Source organism: Ceratotherium simum, chromosome 34 (assembly GCF_057802395.1).
Source record: "Ceratotherium simum simum isolate JZ-2026a chromosome 34, ASM5780239v1, whole genome shotgun sequence".
Taxonomy (NCBI): domain Eukaryota; kingdom Metazoa; phylum Chordata; class Mammalia; order Perissodactyla; family Rhinocerotidae; genus Ceratotherium; species Ceratotherium simum.
Window position 1 is genome coordinate 227,134 of NC_141933.1, and position 15,381 is coordinate 242,514.

Sequence of the window (15,381 nt, forward strand, 5' to 3'; positions counted from 1 at the left end):
CCCCGAATTCTCAGTCCACACAGAGGTCTGCGGGACTGCCTCTGCCCACCAGACGTCACGGGGTGTAGGTCTTTAGGGCAAGTTGGAGGGAGCTGCCTTCCAACTTGGAGGCTGGGGGGTAGTCGGCTCAGACCGGAACGGTAATGTCAGGGGCCCACCTGTGGCTGCTTTTCAAAGCTGGGCTCTCTGTCCCACCAGTTGTCACAGGTCACAGGCCATGTTCCCTATCTCCACCTCCCCTCTTCCTTCTCAGCAGAGTCTGCGCGCAGAGGGGAGCGCACCCACAAACCAGCCCCCGCACTCCCAAACCCACTCACTCGGTCTCTCACGCTCACAGATTCTGCTATGCGAAGCTGTGCTAACATTAGGGCGCATGTGGGCCCCGAGCCAGCCCCCCACCCACTTCCGGCCGGGCCCAGGCTTCCGGGCTACCCGCCCCCGACCCACCCAGCGCACCCCCGCAGGCGCCCGCGCGTCACTTCGGGGAAACGGAGGGGCGGGGAGGTTCGGATGTGGCAACCGCGCCCCCACCCCAGTCCCTGAGGCCCATCCCGCCCCCACTGCAGTCCCCGCGGCTCATCCTGTCCCGCCCCGAGTCCCCGAGGCCCGTCCTGCCCCGCCCCCAGTCTCCGAGCGCCCGCGCTGCAGTCCCCGAGCGCCACCCCCCCAGTGCCCGAGGCCCGTCCTCCCCACCCCCAGTTCCCGAGCGCCCCCGCCCCCTGTACTCGAGACCCGTCCCGCCCCCAGTCCCCGAGGCCCGTCCTGCCCCCCCCCCAATCCTTGAGCGCCCCCACCCCAGTCCCCGCGGCTCACCCTGTCCCGCCCCCAAGTCCCCGCGTGCCCCCAGTCCCCGCGTGTCCCGCGCCCATCAACCCGCGCACCCCCTGCCCCCGCCCCCTTTGATTCTCCGCCCGTGCCTGCGACCTGGAGGGGTGTGGGGCCACCCTACACGTGGGGCTCCCCCGAGACACTCTCAACAACCACACTCTAGCCGGCGGCCCCCGGGAACACAGGGCTTTGTCTCGAGCACCGCGCAACCGGCCCTCGGGGCGCGCCAGGAAATGTGTGCCCCCCCCGCCCCAACACACCACCCTAGCCGCTCCGATAGCTCAGGCCCCCTCGGCCGCCCACCGGTGCAGACCCTCACCCCGGGCAGGGCGGCCACCGGCCCACCCGCTTCTGGAAAGACGAGCCCAGGCGCCCGGCCCGGACCCCTCCAGCCACGTGTCGGCTTGCCACGCCACCTGGTGGCCGCCCAGGCAAAATGCGACCGTAGGGAGGGGGACAAAGTTGGGGGGGCGGTAAAGGTGGGGGTGTGAGGGAGGGATAGAGAGGAGGGGCAAGAAGTGGGGAGTAAGGGGGGACTTCCCCCAGAGGAGCTGTACTAGCTTGCCGCCTCCAGTCCCGAAATCCCAAAGACATCAGGGAGGGGCATTAGACCTGACTCAACCCTAATTCTGACCCTGATCCATCCCCATCATATTTCTGATCAGACAGAAGCCCGAGCTAGGGGGCCGGGAGGGGAGTCGCTGGACCCAAACGTGAGTTCTTGTTGTAACCCGCGCTGTCCCCGTTGGCCCAGCGCAGATGGAGAGGGACTGCAGTGATGGTGAGAGGAACCAGTCACTCAGCAAGCCCTTGCTGGCCGTGGGGTCAGGGCCAGTGTTTGCAGGAAGGGACCTCTGAGTTTCCCCAGAGAGCAACCCTACACCCCCCCACCCCCCACCATTCTCTGACAACCAGCAGAGAGCAGAGCCGAGTGCAGAGGGCACTAGGGGGCACAGACCCCCAGGAAGAGGAGGTTGGGTAAATCCCCCCAAGAGATGGGGACACACTGGGAGGAAGGACAGGGACCTGCCCGCACGGAGCTTCAAGTACAGCAGAGACGTGACACACATATAAACAAAGAAGTAAACAGGATCATTTCAGAATTTGGGAAGGGCTGGAAGCACATGAAACAGTGTGGTGTATAAAATGTGGTGACGGAGAAGGAGTGCCAAGGAATCTCCCAGGGAGACACGTCAGTGAGAGCCAAGGATGAAAGTCCCCTGGGGAAGAGCCTAGGAGAGGGCCGTGCAAAGGCCCTGGGGCAAGATAGGGCTTGTGCCTTCCTGGAGTGGAAGGAACCCAGAGGGGAAGTGGTTAGGGGGGCCAGGTCTGGATGCAAGGCGGGTGGTGACTTGGGAGGACAGCCACAGAGCAGGGGCACAGCCTGCATTATGCTGGCCTGGTGCTGGGGGAGTGTCTGACCTCCCATGCAGGGGCTGAGCTGCTCATAATCCAGGTAGAACTGCAGCCTCATAGAGGATGCTGGGAGTAAACTTCACACCCTTCTGAAGGTGCCAGAGGAGCCAGCAAGACCCAGGATCACAGTACATGAGACTCACAGCAGCACCAGGTCCCTTCCCCCAAGTCCCAGGGGTGATGTGAGGGGCCACACGCAGAGGGGTCGTATCACAGCTAAGGGCCCTGGGGCCTTGGGGCAAGCAGCAAACCCGTCAGTTGCTCCCCAGGAGTAGTCAGTCAATGGTGGTCACCCCTGGTCCTCTTGACTCACCTACGGGCTAGGCAAGCTCATGACGGCTACAGAAGCCACTCAGCCTCAGACAGTTGGCCCCACGGTCTGGCCATTCAGCAAGGACACACAGGATGCACAGGTCCTACAGCTGACAGCCTCTCTCAACGACGTTACCCTCAGCTGAACTCAAAGTGTCACAGATTGAGCCCCCGTCACAGACTCGCTGACAGGGGCTGAGACCACATTACTCATTTCATCCCACACATGCTCAATTAGTCCACTTGCAGCTGAGGTGACCCGCAGGGCTGGCCTCTGCGGTGCTCTCAGGATCCTGACTCCGATCCTCATGAGTCCCAGAGGGGGTACAGGTCACATCTCAGATCACCCTTAGCTTCCTTTCTGAGGGTCTGACGGTGCCATTAACCAAACACGGCTGAGCCTCAGGCCTTCTGTTGTTCATTACGACCCACACGGGCACTGGGTCGGACCTGCTGCCCTAGAGCTGTGCCATCTGGTAGATGAGGTCCTGAGTGTTGTCCCTGGGTGTGGACTGCACCGCCAGGAGACAGTCCTCACCTTGCTGCCTGGAGCCAGGAGTCTGTCCCCCGCCCAGGACAACCTGGGGGTCCAACAAGAGGATGTGGTCTGGGGGAGTCGGTGGCAATAATTAGAGGTGATGAGGGCCAGAAGGCAGCCCCCATCCCCATTGGAGAGCAGTCTGAAGCCCATCTTCCCCACAGCCACATGTGTAAACCCAGGTTGAACTTGGTTTGGATCACCAGTCCATCCATTTGCTTAAGCCATGTGAGCAGTGACATGGAGCATTTGCAGCCTTGGTTACTGTATGTGGCTTAACCCAAGACCACTTGGGTATGAATCCAAAAATAAGTCCCAAGAGAAATAAAAAAAAATTTGAGCTAAATTAAGATGAAAACACAACTTACCAAAATTTGTGGAACACAGGGAAAGCAGTGCTCAGAGAGAAATCTATAACGTTGATGCATATATTAGAAAAGAAAAAGATCTAAAATCAGTAATCTAAACTCCCACCTTAGGAGACAAGAGAAGGAAGAGGCAATATAAGCCTAAAGCAAACAGAAGAAAAGAAATAATGAAAAGGAGAGCAGAGGGGCCCGCCAGTGGTGCAAGCAGTTAAGTGCGTATGCTCTGCTGCGGCGGTCCGGGGTTCGCCGGTTCGGATCCCAGGTGCGCACCAACGCACCATTTGTTAAGCCGTGCTGTGGCGGTCTCCCATATAAAGTAGAGGAAGATGGGCATGGATGTTAGCTCAGGGCCAGTCTTCCTCAGCAAAAAAAAGGAGGAGGTTTGGCATCAGATGTTAGCTCAGGGCTGGTCTTCCTCACACACACAAAAAAAAGTAGAGCAGAAATCAATGATATTGAAAACAAGAAATCAATAGAAAAAAATCAATGAAACTAAAAGCTGATTATTTGGAAGAAACAAAGTCAGTAACATCAATAAACCTAGAGGTTTTATTCCCGGCAGGCTAGCCGGGAATAAAAAGAGAAAACAGAGATTACTACAATGAGAAATGAAAGAGGGGCCATCACTACAGAGCCCATGGACATTAAAGGGATAATAAAGGAGTACTATGAACAGCCTGTGCCCACAAATTTGATAACTTAGATGAAATGGGCTGATTCCTTGAAAGACACAAACTACCAAAACTCACACAAGGAGAAATAGATAAACTAAATAGGCCTATATCTATTAAAGAAATTGAATCAATAATTAATAATCTTCCAAGCAAGAAAGCACCAGGCCCAGATGGTTCCACTGGTGAATTGTATCAAATATTTAAAGAAGAAATGACACCAATTCTCTACAATCTTTTCCAGAGAATAGAAACAGAAAGCATACTTCCTAACTCATCCTGAGGCCAGCATTAGCCTAATAATACCAAAACCAGATAAAGACATAAGAAGATAGGAAAACTACAGATCAATAACTCTCATGAACATAAATGCAAGAACCCTTGACAAAGTACATATCCGCAAATCAAATCCAACAATGAATTATACACCACCAAGGAATTATGTACCAATACCAAGTGGAATTTATTCCAGGTGTGAAAGTTTGGTTCAACATTAAAAAAATCGATTAATGTAATCCATCATATACAGGCTAAGGAAGAAAAACAACATGGTCTTGTCAGTTGATGCAGAAAAAGCATTTGACAAAATCCAACACCCATTCATGATTAAAACTCTCAACAAACGGAATAGAGGGGAATTTCCACAACTTGATAAAGATCATCTACCAAAAAACGTACAACTAACATCATACTTAATGGTGAGAAACTAGATGCTTTCCTTTTAAGGGGAACAAGGCAAGGACGTCCCCCCTTACCACTCGTTCTCAACATCTTCTGGAAATCCAGGATAATGAAATAAGACAAGAAAAGTAAATTACATATGTACAGATTGGGAAGGAAAAATGAAACTATCTTTGTTCACAGATGACATGACTGTTTAGTAGGAAACCCAAAGATTTAACAACAACAAAAACTCCTGGAACCAATAAGTGATTATAACAAGGTTGCAAAATACAAAGTTAATATACAAAAGTGAATGGCTTTCCTATATTTGACACTTACATTTAAAACACAATACCGTTTATTTACATTTGCACTGTAAAAAATGAAATAGGTATAAATCTAACAAAATATATACAGGATCTACATGAGGAAAACTACAAAACTGTGATGAAAGAAATCAAAGATCTAAATAAATGGAGAGATATTCTGTATTCAGTGATAGGAACTCAATATTGTTAAGATATCAGTTCTTCCCAACTTGGCCTATAGATTCAATACAATCCCAATTTAAACCCCAGCAAGTTGTTTTGTAGATACTCTTGATAAACTGATTCTAAAGTTTATATATGAAGGCAAAAACCCAGAATAACCAACACCACACTGAAAAGAATAACCAAGTCGGAGGGCCAACACAATATGACTCACTGTGAGGCTACAGTGATCAGCACAGTGTGGTATTGGTAGAAGACTAGACAAATAGATCAATGGAACAGAATAGGAGCCCAGATGCAGACCCACACAAATATAGTCAACTCATCTTTGACAAGGGAGCAAAGGCAGTTCAACAGGGGAAGACAGTCTTTTCCACAAACTGTGGTGGAACAATTGGATGTCCATAAGCAAAAGATCAGTGCAGACACAGACCTCATACCTTTCACAAAAATTGATTAAAAATTTATCATATATGTAGATTGATGATAGTATAATGCAAAACTATAAAACTTCTAGAAGATAACACAAAAGAAAATCTAGATGAGCCTGGATTTGGCCATGATTTTTTAGATACGACATCAGCAGCACAATCCATGAAAGAAAAAAATTGATAAGTTGGACTTTATTAAAATTGAAAAATTCTGCTCTGCTAAATATGCTTTAAGACAACGAAAAAACAAGTCACAGAATCCGAGAAAATATTTCCAAAACATATATCCGATATAGGATTGTATCCAAAATATACAAGGAACTCTTAAAACTCAACAATAATAAAACAAACAACCCAATTTAAAAATAGGCTAAAGATCTGAACAGACACCCCACCTAAGAAGATATACAGACAGCAAACAAGTGTTTGAAAAGGTGCTCAACATCATACGTCGTTAGGGAATTGCAAATTAAGATAACAATAAGATACCAATAGAATGGCTAAAATCCAAAAATCTGACAATACCAAATACTGGCAAGGAAGTGAAGCAAGGATTCTCATTCATTCATGGAAAGAATGCAAAATGGCACAGTCACTTTGGAAGACATTTGACAGTTTTTTACAAAGCTAAATATAGTCTTACTGTATGATCCAGTAATTGTTCTCCAAGGTATTTATCCAATTGAGTTGAAAACTTCTGTCCACACAAAAACCTGCACACAAAGTTTATAGCAGTTTTATTCATAATTGCAAAAACTGGAAGCAACCAAGAAGTCCTTCAGTTGGTGAATGGATAAACTGTGGTATATCCAGACAATGGAATATTATTCAGTGATAAAAAGGAATGAGCTATCAGGACACGAAAAGACATAGGTGAACCATAAATGCATGTTGCTAAGTGAAAGAAGCCAGTTTGAAATGGCTACATACTGTACGGTTCCCACTCTATGACCTTCCAGAAAAGGGAAAACTAAGGAGAGAGGAGAAAGATCGGTGCCTGCCAGAGGCACAGAGGGAAGAGGGTGGGGGGAATAGGGGGAGCACAGGGGTTTTTTAGGGTGATGAAACTGTTGTGTACGATGCTGTAACAGTAGACACGCGACCCCAAGCCTTTGTCCACATCCATAGACCTGAACAACACGGAGCAAACCTAACGTGTGAAGTCGTGAAATGTGGTGTAGGAGGTCGGGGATCCGGGAAGGGTGCAGCTGTGACAGGAGAAGGTATCTGAGTAACAGACGTGTGCAGCCACCTCCCTGAGGGGCTGGGAAGGGGCCGACCTCGGTCACTCTGGAGATGAGCGGAGTCTGTGAGACTGAAGGCGGGAACCGCACACAAGCACTGCACTCAGCCAACGACAGCGTTCCCCACGGGTCCAGGTCACGAGTGTGTTCCTGCTGTACGTGAGAGCTGGGACTGGACAGTTCAGTGGACAGACGGTGGGGCCAGGGGTCCCACTGCTGTCGTGGAGGTTACAGGTGAGCAAGGGGAGGCTGGCCCACAGGAATAGACGACAGTGGGAGACGTGAGTGAGAACACAGGTTTAGCCTAGTGCAGGTACAGATGGTTACACGCAGAAGTATTTACCATATGTGTGTACGTGCACAGTCGGTACACACATACATCTCATTGCTCTGCCGGCTGAGGCCCAGAAGCCACGACACCCAGGGGCAAGGAGCACCCCCGCCCAGATCTTGGTTCCTCAGACTATTCTCTAATAAAAGGAAGGAACGGGGGTCTTTGGGGAAATGGCCAACTCTAGGGTTGGGACAAGAAATATGCAGGATGAACCTGGAGCATCTTGTAGTGCCGGAAAGTAAGGAGGTGCTCAAAGAAATGAACAGAACAAATACACACAGAGGGGGGCATGTCGAAGGGACACAGGAGCCAACCGACAGCTCCCAGTGACCAAAGGTAGAACAATGTGAGCCACAGAATAAATAAAGCAGAATTGCATTATAACCCAAAGTTAAAGTAAATATCCATGTGATCGTACTGATATGAACAAAAGCCTGGCCACAGTAATAAATGAGGGAGAAGAGCCACCTCCCATGCAGAAGAACTCCAAACGAATTGTGCAGACGCTTCCCCCCAAGGAAGGGGAGCTCCACTCCCCACCCCTCGAGTGCGGCTGTGCAGAGGGACCTCCTTCCACAGAGCATGGAGGGGAGGAGGAGTGACTGACAGCAGAGAGACCTGACGAACACCTCAGCCAGGTGACAAAGGTCGGCGTCAACAGTCACAAATTATGTTGATAGTATGCATCTTGATATGATGCGAGGAAAATGGGGTCTTTACCTCTGGGGTCGTCCTCTGCAAACCCCATAACCCCAGTCTAATCATGAGAAAAAGAGCAGATGAATTCCAGCTGAGGGGCTTCCTACAATGTGCCTGAACAGCTCTCTTCAAAACTGTCCAGGTCATCCAAAACAAGGAGAGTCCCAGGAACTGTCACAGCCAGAGGGGCCCAAGGAGACGGGACGACCCGACGTCACGGGGGATCCCAGATGGGACCCTGGATAGGAAACGGACACTAGGGAAACTGAGGAAATCTGAACAAAGTATAGACTCTGGTTAACGCTGATGTATCAACATTGTCACATTCGTTAATTGTGACAAATGTGCCACACTAACTCAGGTGTTAGTAATAGGGGAAACTGAGAGATTGGGGGCAAACGGGAACTCTGTGCTGTCTGCTCAGTGTTTCCATGATGCTGGACAGGCCAGATCGGTCTTTGCTCCCCTCTTCCCTCACTGTGTCCCTGGGGGATCTAGAAGACCCTCCCCGTTGACCACAGCTCTGAGGAATGCCTGGGTGAGGGGAGCCCATCCTTGAGAAGCTCTGAGGACCAGGATGATAGTGGATGGGGTTCTGAGGGTCCCCACACGGCCGGGCCAAGGGCAGCCCCGAACACCTGAGACAGGGTGTGGTAATGGGGCCAAGCAGAATGGAATTGACAGACCACAGAAATTGTGGCCTCCCCGGACTAAAGCCCTGGGCCGCCTGCTGGAGGCTCACTTGATTTGCAGAAGCAGAAGTGCCTCAGTCTGCTTGGCCACCGTAACAAACACCCCAGACGGGGGCGTACACAGCAGACATCCGTTTCCTCACACTGGAGAGGAGAGCTGGAAGTCTGAGGTCAGGGTACGGCGGGATGGGGTGTTGGTGTGGACCCTCTCCCGGGCTTGCGGGCGGCCACCATCTCAGTGGGCACAGGTGGCCTTTCCTTGGTGTGTGTGCACAGAGAGGGAGAGCAAGCTGTCCGGTGTCTCTTCTCACAAGGGCACTAATCCCGTCAGACCAGGGCCCCACCCTCACAAACTCATCTAACCCTAATTGCCTCCCAAGGCCCCGTCTGCAAATGCCATCATGTTGGGGGTTAGGGCTTCAACAAATGAAAGTGGGGGGATGAAAACATTCAGCCCATAATAACAAGTCTGACTCGAATCCCATATTAGGAAGCCATGGCCCCCCAACCAATTTCCAGGTTTGAGCTGGTCCACAGACCCAAAGCCCCCTGGGATGAAGGCAAGGCCAGCGCACTTGAGGCCCCTAAGGGACCACTTATCAGCCATCTGTGAGTGGGGAAGGAGAAACCCCAGGCTTTTCAGGGACATTGGCTCTGAACCGACACTAATTCCTGGAGACCAAAAATATCTATGACCACCAGTCAGAGTAAAGGCTTATGGAGGTCAGGTGGTCAACGGTGTTTTGGTCATGTCCACTTTACAGTGGGTTGAGGGGTCCCTGAAGCCATCTGTGGTTATTCCCCTGTACAGAATGCATAATTGGAATAGATATGCTCAGCAATTGGCAGGACCCCACATCGGTTCCCTGACTGTGGAGCAAGGGCTGTTATGGCGGGAAGGGCCAAGTGGAAGCCACTAGAACTGCCTCCACCCAGGGAAACAGTCCCCTGGAGGGACTGCAGATTAGTGCCCCCACCAAGGACTCAAAGGACGCAGGGGTGATTTCCAGCACATCCCCATCCACCTCCCCTACTTGGCCTGTGCCGAAGACACGTGGACCTTGGAGAATGATAATCCATTACTGTAAACTCCATCAGGGGGTGCCTGCCTTTGCAGCTGCCGTTCCTGACGTGGTTTCATCACTGGAGCAAGTCACTCACCCCCGTGGGTGTTTCTCCTCCACACAGGTTGGTGAAGCCCGTCGGAAGAGTTTGTCCACAGGCAAGGTCAGCAAGACACCTGCACAGTCCTCCCTCAGAGTTGCCAGCCCCTGTCACAGCAAGCCCATGGGGACCCGATGGCCATTCCCTCCCACAGGACATCGCACGGGCCATTACGTTGGTGATGATGAGCAGGAAGTAGGACGCACGCCAGAGAGTGGGAAATAAATTCCACAAAGTCTGGGGCTCTGAGGTTTCTAGGGTTCAGGGGTCCAGTGCGTGTCTAGGCGTCCCTTCCCAGGTGGACAGCGAGTGGCTGCACCTAGTGCCTTCTCTGGAAGGAAGAGGCACCCCGCCTGTATGTCTTGTTATTTGGGTGTGCCCCTCCAATCCCTTACCTGAGGTTCTGCAGAAGGTCCAGGCTGCTCTGCCATCTGGGTCAATGACTCAGTGGATCCAGTAGTGCCTGAGCGTATGGAGCCCTTGGCCGGCCCTGCGGTGAAGCACAGCCCTGGCCTCTGACAGGGCTCCGCCATATTCTGAAGAGAATCCCTCTGGCTTGCTCCCGGGCTCTAGAGGCTGCACACCTGGCCGTGGGCCACCGTCATGATACAGCCTGAGCTGCCAATCTGACCTGGGTGCTGTCTGACCCACCAAGTGAGTTACGTGAGGAGGTCGCGAACGGCCCCATAGGCAACTCCATCCTATTGCCTCCACCCACTCAACCTGCACCAAGGGCGTCATGGGGAGACCCCTCTGAACTTGACTCAGAAGGAACAAACTTAGGCCTGGTGACAGATGGTTCTGCGTAACATGCTGGCCTCAGCCAGAAGTGGACGGCTGCAGCCTACAGCCCCATCCGGTGGGAGGGGGCATGAGAGAGACGAAAGCAAACCCTCAGAGTGGGCAGGCAACAAGCGGTACACCTGGCTGTTCCCATGGCCTGGAAGGACAAAGGCAAGAGGCACAGACCTACCCTGACCCACGGGCAGTGACCAGCTCCTCAGCTGAACAGTCAGGAGCCTGGCAGGAACATGATCGGAAGACTGGTGACAAGGCGCCTGGGGAAAGGTGTGTAGACAGACTTGTCTGGATGTGCGGAGTGTAAAGAACTCGTGTCCCATGTAAATGCTTACCCAAGAGCTGCCTCAGCAGAGGAGGATGTTACTAATAAGATGGACAAAGTGACCCATCCTGTGGGCACATCAGTCTCTTGCCCCAGGACCCCTCGCCCTTGGCCAGCGGGCTCAGGAGCCAAGCGGGAGGGAGGTTATGCCTGGTCCCACGACCTGGACTTCCACTCACCAGGCCGAGCTGGCTGCAGTCACTGCCGGGCGCCCAGCTGCCAACCTTGGAGACCAGCACCGGCCCCTCCGCCCATCATGGGGCAGGGCTTTGTTCCCACTGGAGTAGACACTTACTGGGGCACGGACATGCCTTCCCTGCCTGCAATATTTCTGCGAGAACCACCCCCGTGGACTTACACAACGCCGTACCCGCCCTCACCGTTCACACAGCATCACTTCTGACCCAGGAACTCACTTCACGGCAAACGAAGCACTGCGGTGGGTCCCTGTGTGGGATTCGCTGGTCCTGGCTCGTTCCCGTCTCCCGAAAGATGCTGGCCTGGTAGAACAGTGGGAGGAAGGACGGAACGGCCTCCCAAAGACTTGATCCCAGTGCCAGCTGGGTGGCAAGACCGTGGAGCTGGGGTAACGTCCTCCGGACGAGGCAGGTGCCCTGCGTCAGCGATCTGCAGCTCCTCCCAGAGCCGGGATGCCCAGGCCCAGGTACCAGGAAGTGGAGAGGGCGGCGTTCTCCTCTCCCAGATGGTCCACCAGTGGAATGTTTGCCTCCCTCCCTGTACTCTGTGCTCTGTGCTCTGTGCTCCAGAGGTCTTAGATCCCAAGAGTGCTTTAGGGTGACCAGCTAACCTGGTGTGCCCAGGACTTTCCCAGGGTTAAGACTGAAAGTCACACAGCCTAGGAACCCCCTCAGCCCTGGGCAAGCCCTGGAGTGCTTCCACAGGGGACACGCCAGAGTGGAGGCTGAGACTGCCAGCTGACCACTGGGGCTCCTCACACCAGGAAACGGACGAGGGCCACTGTGCTGGCTGGGATGACCAAACCTATGGGGGAGAGCTGGGTTTTCATTGCAGATGGGGTTAGGAGGAGCAAGTCTGGAAGGCAGGAGACAGTCCCGGGTGTCTCTGAGTGCCCCCAAGTCCTGGAGTAAATGCCAGTGGGAAACTAGGACCACCCAGCACAGGCCCAGACGCTTCAGGAGTGAAGGCTTGGGTCACTCCACCGGACAAAGAACCACGGCCAGCTGAGGACAAAGGGAACATGGAGCGGGCAGTGGAGGAAGGCGGGCGTAGGTGCCAGCCACCACGGTGTGCTGCTTCCCCCCTTCCCTCCACACGAGGCTCCTTTGTGCTCCTAGGAACGATTCTTCATCTTCTTTTTCCCTCTCCTCCCTTCCATCTAACGTAACACGTTGGTAACAGTGAACCTGCACCTCAGTGCTTGTCACTTCTCTCCGACACTCGCTGAGAGTGGTTACGTGGTCGAGTCCTACAGAGCACATCGCTCAGAACCTGAACCCCCCAAAGGTGGGTAAGATGACACAACACTTTTGCTCAGTCTCTTCTGGAGAGGAGCGGCTGGTTTGGGGTCAGGATAGGTGCATCACATTAAACAGAAGCATGACTGTGCCCTTGTTTTTATTTGGAAGTTAAACATGGTTTAGAACAGAAGTGCATGTGCACACTGAGTTGTCCAGAGGGAGACTCTGCTGGGTGGTCTATCATCGGCTCGGCTAAGGGGGAATCCATTTCCCTGCATCCCCTTCCCTATAAGGTTCGGGTCAGAGTTGGGCAAAGGAGGAACCATGTGAGGCTGGGGAGACAGCAGTGGGTGATGGCGGTTACTCTGACAGGGTGTCGCGGTCAGACGTGGTCGCAGATGGAGCAGACGCGTCCGGCAGGCCCCATCCTGTCCTCTTCCTCGCTCTGCCTCCCCCCTTCACCCCACCTGCTGGTCTCCAGGAGAATGGAGGAGCTCACTGGACGCCCGCAGACAGCAGTGTCCCAAACGCGTCCCTCCCAGTACCCACTGTCCAAAGATTCCGTCTCAGATCAGATGTCACCTCCCCAAAGAGTGACCCCTCCCGCTGCAGAAATCCTCCGTGCCATCTCTCTGCTCCGTTGCCTCACTTTATTTTCTCAACAGCACTTACCCCCTCTGAAACGATTATTGTTCACCTTTGTCTCTGCTTAGAAAAATACAAGCTCCATGAAAGGAGGGATCTTCTCTGCCTTGTGCATGACTGTGCCCCTTACCCGTGGCTCATAAAGGTCCTAGGTGAGTAACCACCAGCTGGCTGAGTGAGCACTGGTGGAACGAGAGGGGGAACACCGACACACGGACAGCGACATGGACATATGTAAATAAAGGAGGTTTGAAGATATAAGAAACACAATGAACTGTACAGCATAGTAGTATTAGTATGTTTTAAACACACACTCTGATGTTTTAATGAACGTGCAGATTACAGATACAGATAGCGGATTGGAGGAGAGAAGGCATGAGAACAGGAGGTGATGGGTGGGGAGAGATTTGACAAGACACAGGCATTACTGGCAGCACAGATGACAAATGACACGACAGTGGGATGCGGCCAGCTTGACTCTCTGCCCCGAGATTAAACCAAAAAGCACAGAGAAATGGTGTGGCCGGATCAAAACAAGACGGCGACTTCTTGGACAGTCTTTGCAGGACGAGGTGGGGTCCATGTCTCCCCTCTAAACCCGGCACGTGGCAGAGCTGGTGTGCGGTGACACCAGGCACTCTGCCCTGCTTGCTGGGGCCCAGACGTCACCGCCCTGGAGTGGCCACGTCCAGGTACTCTGATCAACCATCCCTGCTGACCCAGCCGTCCCCGCCAAGGCACCAACACAATGGAGCAGAAGGCTCCTGATGATACCAGCCTAGCCACCGGAACGGCCCGCTGTCCTGGTCTTCCGACCTGAGGAACAGCAGGGAGCAGAGAAGAGCTGTCCTGTTGGGCCCCGTCTAAATTCCCAACCCACAGAATCCATGAGCATTAACAGTTGTTTTACACCAGGAATGTTGAGTGGTCCGTCACAAAACAACAGAAAACCGGAACAGAGGGAGGAAGGGGTAGAGGGAGGAGTGAGGCTGGCGGCTGGGCAGAGGGAGGGATAAGGAGACAAAAAAGGTCGGGGAGGGGCTGAGGGAGCCCAGCAAAAATGGGCACCAAGTAGGTCATCAACCACACTCCCCTCCCACCTCTCGCTCAGCAAGAGCCCCACCCCGGACCCACCGCTCGGGTCAAAGAGGAAGAGCTCAGTGGCGCACCCTCCACCCCCCTCCATCTCCACTCTGCCCCCAGGGGAGGCAACCACCTGTCCCCTCTGCTGTCCCTGTCCAGCTGGCAGCCAGGTGAGGCCCTGGCCTTCCAGGCTAAGATCCTTTGGTGGCTCCTCGTCCCCCTCAGGGTGAAACCTTGTGCTTTCAAGACCCTTCTCAGTCTCTCTCCATGGAGCCTGTTGGCCCCACACAGGCCAGCCCCCTCAGCCATCATCATCACCCACCCACAGTGTCTCCCCCAAACTTCCTTTCTCTTTCCTCCACTTCCAACCCCCCATTCCTTCTGGTTGCACCGCTTCCAAGGGGCTTGCTTCAACTCCAAGACCAGGCAGCCCCCATTATCCAGCCTTCCCCCTATGTTCCCCAAGCCTCTAGTGTCCCCCATCACTCTGTCCCCCACCCCGTTTCCCCATGTCCCCACTGTCCCCCAAGCCATAGCCTGTGCCTTTCACCACTCCTATCTCTACACACCCTGGTTCCCACATTCCCTGTCCCTGGTTCTACGCACCTCCCAGTACCTCGCACCCCTTATCCTCTGCACCTCCTGGTACCTGGCACCTCCCATCCCCACACCTCCCGTGCCCTGCACCCCCCATCCCCGCACCTCCCATGTCCCGCATCCCCCTTGCCGCACCTCTCTGTACCCGGCACCCCCGTCCCCGTACCCCCGTCCCCGCAGCCCCGTTTCCACAACCCGTCCCCTCACCGCCTGTCCTCGCACCTCCTATGCCCCGCACCCCGTCCCGCGCCCTCTCTCCTCCGCACCTCCCTGTACCCTGCACCCGTGCCGCGCCCGTCCTCCGCACCTCCCGTACCCCGCACCCCTGATCCCGCACCTCCCCATGCCCCGCACCCCGATCCCCGCACCATCCCTGTACCCTACACCCCTGTCCCCGCACCTCCCGTATCCCGCACCCCCGTCCCCACAGCCCCGTCCTCGCACCTCCCCATACCCCGCACCCCGTCCCGTACCCCGGTCCCTTCACCCCCGTCCCCGCAGCCCCCATCCCCACACCCCGTCCCCGCACCTCCCCGGCCCTGCACCCCCATACCCTGCACCCCGTCCCGAACCTCCCCGGCCCTGCACTCCCGCCCCGCGCCTCCCATGCCCCGCGCCCCCAGTACCCGCACCCCGTACCCTG